The sequence below is a fragment of the Dasypus novemcinctus genome, chromosome 25 (genome assembly GCF_030445035.2).
Source record: "Dasypus novemcinctus isolate mDasNov1 chromosome 25, mDasNov1.1.hap2, whole genome shotgun sequence".
NCBI classification, from domain to species: domain Eukaryota; kingdom Metazoa; phylum Chordata; class Mammalia; order Cingulata; family Dasypodidae; genus Dasypus; species Dasypus novemcinctus.
This window is the reverse complement of record NC_080697.1, coordinates 1,669,511-1,677,183: the sequence shown is the minus strand read 5'-3', so window position 1 is coordinate 1,677,183 and position 7,673 is coordinate 1,669,511. Positions and strand designations below refer to the sequence as shown.

The 7,673-nt window shown below is 38.8% G+C and overlaps 1 long non-coding RNA gene across 1 annotated transcript; it reads left to right on the top strand.

Annotated features, from left to right (window-relative positions):
* Positions 1-502: 502 nt before the first annotated feature.
* On the top strand, positions 503-7,113 carry LOC131275921 (uncharacterized). Its single transcript, XR_011647422.1, has 2 exons — positions 503-631; positions 6,888-7,113. It is a non-coding gene; the product is annotated as an uncharacterized lncRNA (long non-coding RNA).
* Positions 7,114-7,673: the final 560 nt, after the last annotated feature.

The following is a 7,673-nucleotide window of genomic DNA, read 5'->3' as shown; positions in this document are numbered from 1 at the left end:
ACAAAAAAGAACCCTCTATTGTGCCAAGAGAGTTTGGCTGGTAGTCAATGATGGGTAAGACCCTTAAATTGTGATAAGGGCAACCTAAGACAGGCACAGTCACCCTGGCACTCAAACAAAAGGGAGACATGAAGGAAGTGATGACTTGTTGGCTGAAGAATATAAGACATGGTGTAACCTAGGAAACAGAACAAGAAAAGAATGTTCTTTGTTGAGACTCCCTTGGTCAACAGGACAGAAATGTCTCTGGTTAAGATCTATTGGGTCAATAGGCCAGATTAGTAGAAGGAACAAAGTTGCCTTAAAAAGTTAAAATAAAAATGGCCCATTCCTTGTTCTAATGATAGATAACAATAGTAAATCTGTCTCTGCTTTTTGGACTTTTACTATACAAGCTTTCTGTATGAATATGTAGCTGCATAGAAATAAAATTGTCTGTGGGCATTGACTTTGAGATCCCCTGATCCCTTCTTTCTTCTTATTCATTCCTGATGCCCTTCAGGTTTGATGCAACATGTGGCACCCAATTGGTGTCTGAAGTTTTCTTCCCTGCAGTATTGAAGAACCAGCAGAAAGGACTCCCATGAGGGTCACGATCATTGTCCCCTACGTTTTTGACTCAAGTCTTACTGTAAGTAACATTTCCATAATCATCAGGGTAATGGGAAATCAAACAGGATGACTGGGAGAATATTCTCAGGTTTTGAAAACTTTACTGAAAACCACTGGGGTGCCTGTTAAAATTTCTGAATTGCTTGAGACTTTTGCCTTAGTTAAAAAACACTGTTATTGATTTCAACTGCAGGTACAAAATATCTTAAATTTGAAATGACAGAAATTAGTTATGAAGGTGCTTCACTGAGCCTATCAGAAAAATGAGACTGTTTCCTTGTCTGTTTGGGCTTTATGTCACCAGATTGCTGCCACACTAGATCCTTTGCAATCGGAGGACAGAGACGATGATGAGAATACTATATTTTCTAAAACTGCTGTTAAGTAGAAATCTTGTGATAACAAAACCTTGGTTTGGGATAGGGACAATGATAATGACCCTGATTGTCACATTCCTTTCCAAAATACCAATCCTTTTTTAGATGAAAATGTTGCCATTAATCCTAGTGAAATTCCTGAACTTTATGTTTCACATCCCACTAATATATTGGTCCATGTTTTTCCTGTTTAACCTACTGCTCCTTTAGATCCTCATTTGATTTCTTCAATTTCTCCTCCACAAATTATACTACAGCGAATGGTCCCTTTGGTCTTTTTTTTCTGATAATCCTGATGTGTGGCCTTACATTAACAAGGTTGTGGTGCCTAATCCAACACCACAAATGCCATTGATGTGTTGTCTATTGCAGGGCTCACACCAAGGGGATCCTGAAGCAATACAGTTCTTATCCACTTTTCCTGTTACATTCAAACCCATTCCATCAGATTTAAATAATCCTCAAGGTGGAATAGAGTTTCATCATGAACCAATTCCTTTTAAATTATTAAAAGACTTGAAACAAGCATGCCCACATTATGGGGTTAATTCTACTTATACTTTTGGATTAGTTCAAGGCATGGCTCAGATTGATAGGCTAATACCATGGGATTGGGAAATGTTAGATCAGATGGTATTAAACCCAGCTGAATTTTTACAGTTTAAAACATGGTGGACTGATGAGGCTAATCAGACAGCTCACTGGAATCCTAGTCTCCAACCTCCTGTTCTTACTACAGCCAAGCAACTATTAGGCATAGGGCATTGGGCAGGGGTAGCCAAGCAAGTACAATATGATGACACTGTTATAGTCCAGCTGTGCTTGGCATGCTTGGCTGCATGGAGAAAAATCTCTCCACTAGGGCAGCCTACTCATTTCTTTTCAAAAGTGATTCAGGGTGTCAATAAGCCATATGTTGAATTCATAGCTTGCTTATCTGATATTGTGCAAAAAAACTATTGAAATTCCTGAAGCACAAGATTTGATCCTCTTAACAATGGCCTTTGATAATTCAAATAATGAATACAAAAAGGCTATTAGACCACTCAAGGTGGTAGGAGGATCAGTGCAAGATTATATCAAAACTTGTCAGGACATAGGTTCCACCACACACCAGATGGTGATATTAGCTGTGACAATGAGAGGTAATCAGAGACTGCAAGCTAAAAAAGGTTACTCAAATGTGGCCAGTCTTGAAGCCAAACTCAGCATGTAGATGCAGTGCATTCCCCCCAGCGTGGGACATGACACCTGGGGATGAGCCTCCCTGGCACCGAGGGATCACTACCAAATACCAGCTGAAGATGCAACTAGAAAATGACCTTGAATTAAAGGTTCAACATGGATCAGCAGAATATCCCTGTCTACATATAATAACATGACTTTAAAATGCTGTTTGACCTAATGTAAGGGGGAAATGGAAAGGAGAAATGAGTTTATATGGCTATGAGTCTCTAAAAAAGAGTCTGAAGGTTGTCAGAAGGATTGCTCTTATGCACACCTGAGCAGAGTCTCAGAGACAGATAAAGTAGATGCAACCCCAGGTATTGGTTCTTTTGAGGGCTAAAGAGACCCACGGGTTCTATGGTCATGGCAGATGGGGTTCACTGCCATGTCAGTTGGCCCTTCTTTGGAGCTGGTGTTTCTGCGTGATGGAACTGGACTCAGATAGGATCTCTTCTCACAAGACTTTCATGCTACTTTACTGAAATTGTAGTTGGTGTTGGGGTTTAAGATATATTTAGGGGATTTGAATCTCCGGACTGACAATATGATAGCCACGCCCTGAACCTCAACAGACTTCAACTCCTACACTCTGATTTATTGGACTTACCCCACTCAGCTAACATGGAGTTGAAGAATGTCAACCACCACACCATGGAGCCTAGAGTGCCTACAACTGAAAGCAGGAGGATTGCATCCAGTATCCATGTGGAATCTAAGCCCCCTCTTGACATAGATGTGCAATGGACACAAACAATCCAATGTCCACAGAGAAAATGTGGCATTGGTGTGGGAAGGGTGGCCATGGTGGCTGATGGGTGTGGGGAATGGGAGGAAGAGATGAGATGTGGAGGCATTTTTGGGACTTAGAGTTGTCCTGGGTGGTGCTTCATGGACAATTACAGGACATTGTAGATCCCCCCAGGGCCCACTGGATGGAACGTGGGAGAGTGTGGGCTATGATGTGGACCATTAATTATGAGGTGCAGGGATGCCCAGAGATGTACTTACCAAATGCAATGGATGTGTCATGATGATGGGAGAGAGTGTTGCTGTGGGAGGCGTGGGGGGTGGGGCAGTGGGGTTGAATAGGACTTCATATTTTTGAATGTAATATTTAAAAAAAATGAATAAAAAAATAAAGGAAATTGTTTTAAATGTGGGAAATCTGGTTATTTTCAAAAGGATTGCAGAGTGTATTTTTCTCAACTGCAAAAGAATGGCAGGAGAAAAGCCCCTCCAAGGTATGTCCTCCTGTGTGTCAGAAAGGTTTTCATTGGCTTAATGAATGTAAATCTAAATTTCATAAAAATGGCTCTCCCCTTTCCTCATCAGGAAAACACTTGGCAGGCCTAGCTCAAGGCCCTCAGACAAACAATATGAGCCTACAAGAAAAATACCCAGTCAGCAATGGCCAGCAGCATGCATCCCAGTTTCCGAACTAAGAGCAGCTACTCGAGGGAGTTGCTGCTGTTGATTTACCTTCAACAGAAACTAAACTTATTACTCCTGCTATGGGTATGCAAACTATACTTATAGGTGCAAAAGGCCCATTACCTCCTGAAAGTGTTGGCTTAATTGTAGGTAGGAGTAGTTTAACTATGAAAGGATTGCTAGTACAAATTGGCATTAAAGATAGTGATTATAAGGAAGAAATCCAGGTTATGGAGTGGAGCAAGCTGTTAGTCAAGTACAAGTTACTTGGAGGCAATGTATAGCTCAATTACTACTCCTGCCCTATCACAAAACTTGCACTCTTCCTTTTGATAGAAATGGGGGATTTGGATCTATGAGGAATGAAATTTATTGGCAGACTTTTGTAGGTGATGATCAGCCTGAAGTTACTATTACTATTAATGGAAAAGTGTTTTGGGGACTAATAGACCCAGGAGCTGATATGTCCATCATTGCTAAGAGATATTAGCCTCAATCATGGACATTGCAAAAGGTCCCAACAGTCTTTACTGGAATTGGGACTATGACAGATATTTATCAAAGTACCTCTGTTTTTGATGTATTAGGATGGGCAAAAATCTATGTTACAACCTTATGTGGTTGTTGCAGGGCTTAATCTGTGGGTCAGGGATTTGTTTAGTCAATGGGAAGTGTTTTTACATATTCCTATGCTTTCAGAGCAAGCTAAAACTATTTACAAGGATATGAAGTATAACAATATCAGAAAAAATAATGAATATCAAGGATTAGGTTTCCAAATCCCTTCTGAATCCATAAGGACAAATTTAATGTAGGGGCCATTGTAAAAAAGGACATTACTATCCACATAACTTGAATTATGAATATACCAGTTTGGGTTGATCAGTGGCCCCTTCCCTTAGAAAAACTTAATGCCCTTCACACCCTGTTCAACAGCAATTATCCCAAGGGCATATTGAACCATCACAAAGCCCTTGGAATTCACCAGTATTTGTAATAAAAAAGAAATCCAGCAAATGGCGGATGCTCATGGATCTTAGAGGTGTTAATAAAGTTATGAGCCCCATTGGGGTACTACAACCAGGGGTTCCACAGCCCTCTATGATTCCTAAGAATTCGTCTTTGATTATTATAGATTTGAAAGACTGTTTCTTTACCATTCCTCTGCATCCTTCTGATTAAGAGAAATTAGCTTTCTCTGTTCCTGCTATAAATAATTAATCCCCTATGCAGAGATATCAGTGGTGTGTGTTGCCTCAAGTCATGATGACCAGACCTACCATGTGTCAATTATTCATTCACCAACCCTTACAGGTGCTCAGAGAAAAGTTTCCAAAAGCCATGATTATCCATTATATGGATGATACATTATTTGCATATTCTTCCTAAGACAAGTTACAACAATTATTTTAGTGTGCTGAAAAGGTGCTTACTGAGTATGGGTTATAGATTGCCCCTGAGAAAGTTCAGCAGAATGCTCTTTATTGTTATTTGGGTATGCAACTGGTAAATGGATGTATACACTCACAAAAGATAAAACTAAGAAGAGATAAATTGAATACTTTAAATGATTTTCAGAAACTTTTAGGGGACATTAACTGAATTTGATCTACTCTGGGAATCCCTAACTATATGTTGCAGCATTTACTCCAGACTTTGGAAGGGGACTCTGACTTCTTGAGCCCAAGGAAATTGTCCTTAGAGGCAGAGGAGGAATTAGCTTTCATTAACTCAAATAGACCCTGATAAAACTATAAATTTGGTTATCTTTTCTACCTCACAATCTCCAACTGCCTTATTTTGGCAAGATGGCATTTGGGAATGGATATTTATTCCTAATAATAAACAAAAAAGATTGCAAACTTATTTACAGAAACTTATTTCTATCATTGCAAAAGGTCGATTATGGCTCATGCACCTTAACAGGACTGATCCTGATCAAATAATATGCAGCCTGTCTAATGATGAAATTAAACTTCTTTATGCTACAAATACACAATGACAAATTGCCATTAGTGATTTTAAGGGAGTTATTGATAACCATTATCCCACTTCTAAGCTATTAACATTTTTACCAAGAACAACTTGGATTTTACCAAAAATAGTTAAATCTGTTCCAATAGAAAAAGCACTTACTGTTTTCACAGATGGTAGTAGCAATGGTAAAGTGGCTTATGTCACTCCCCTTGCAGAAGAAGTTTGGCAAACACTACATACTTCTGCACAACGTGCAGAATTATCAGCTGTTCTTATGGTCCTACAAACTTTAAAGAGCCTCTTAATATTATTTCTGATTCTGAATGTTTGTTTGACAGTTATTCAAATTGAAACTGCTAATGTCTCTGTTACCGATGAACTTTCTCAAATGTTCCTGCAACTGCAGGCACTCATTCATCAATGAGTAAATTCTCTGTATATTACCTATATTTGATCACATTCTGCTTTACCCAGACCCTTGTCTACATGTAATGCACAAGCTGATATTCTGGTAGGGTCTGTACATGATGCCGCCAAATATCATACTCTTATTCATCTCAACACTAAGGGTTTATGACATAAATTTCTATCTTTAACAAAACTGCAAGTGCAAGATATTGTAAGGCATTGTTCTACCTGTGGCCCTCTCGAAAGGCACTAATCCCTGAGGGCTGGCTCTGAATCAGATCTGGCAGATGGATGTTACGCATGTTCCATCTTTTGGTAAATTGCAATATGTTCATGTTTGTATTGACACTTATTCTCATTTTCTCTGGGCAACAGCGCATAGTGGGGAAAGATTTTGTCATGTTCATTCACATTTGTGGTTTGCCTTTGCAGTCATGGGATGCCCTGTACAAATTAAAACTGATAGTGGTCCAGCTTATTCTGGTAAACAATTTGCAAAATTTTGTTCTCAATATTCCATTGTTCATATCACAGTAATTCCCTATAATCCTACAGGTCAAGCCATAGTTGAATGGTCACATCATACCCTTAAACAAATGCTGTTAAAACAAAAAGGGGGAGATGATGGCATTATAGAACCAAAGGATCAACTGACAAAGGCTTTACTTACTTTAAATTTTTTTAATGTATATGATTCGATTACACTGGCTGAAAGGCATTATACTTTAAATAAAGAAAAAGTTTTATCTGGCCAAACTGAATATCAGCCAGTATACTGGAAAGATGTTTTGACTAACACTTGGCATGAAGGGAAAGTTAAAGTATGGGGGTGAGGATATGCTCTTGTAATTACAGGAGACAAAGAACAAATTTTGTTACCAACATGGCGGATTAAACCATGGACAGAGAATGAGACAGAGTGATGCTTCACCTCTTCCTGACAACACCAATGATCCTGGGTAATGTAGCTGAACCCCATACTTATTGGGCATATATACCCAATCCACCATTGTTGAGAGCTTTATCATGGGCAGATTCCCCATTTCAAGTATTTTTAAATAAAGCTTATATGTTCCCAGGACCTATAGATCATTGATTGCCTTTGAAACCTGAGGAAGAAGGAAGAATTTTAGTAAATTTAACCCTTCCTTTTGATGATCATCCTTTATGTATAGGAAAACAGCTTCCTTGTATGAGAATACAGAATCGCACTATTATCATTACTAAAGCCAATGGTAATAAATTTCTTATTACTGCATTTCCATCCTATAATGGTTCCCTGCCATGTTATAAAATTACAGTTGTCCACCACAAGAACAAGGTGATGAAGAAAGATGGCAAGATTACCATAAGGGAAGAGAAGTTGTCTCTTAATGTTTCCTATGGAATGGTATGGGACAGTGCCCCTATGAGGTACCCCACTAATAATAGTGGCAGCTTTACATGGTACAGAATGAACAATAGTCATCTTAGTGCTAATGGACAACATCCTTTTTCATGGTCCATGAATGAAAAAACTATATTTACTAATAGATCAGTTATTTGGAAAAACAAAGGAAGGTGTTTACCTTCCCAATGGATTAATAGTACACCAATTGTTCAGAGAAATTTATGGAAAGTATTTCTTGGACTAGCCCCCAC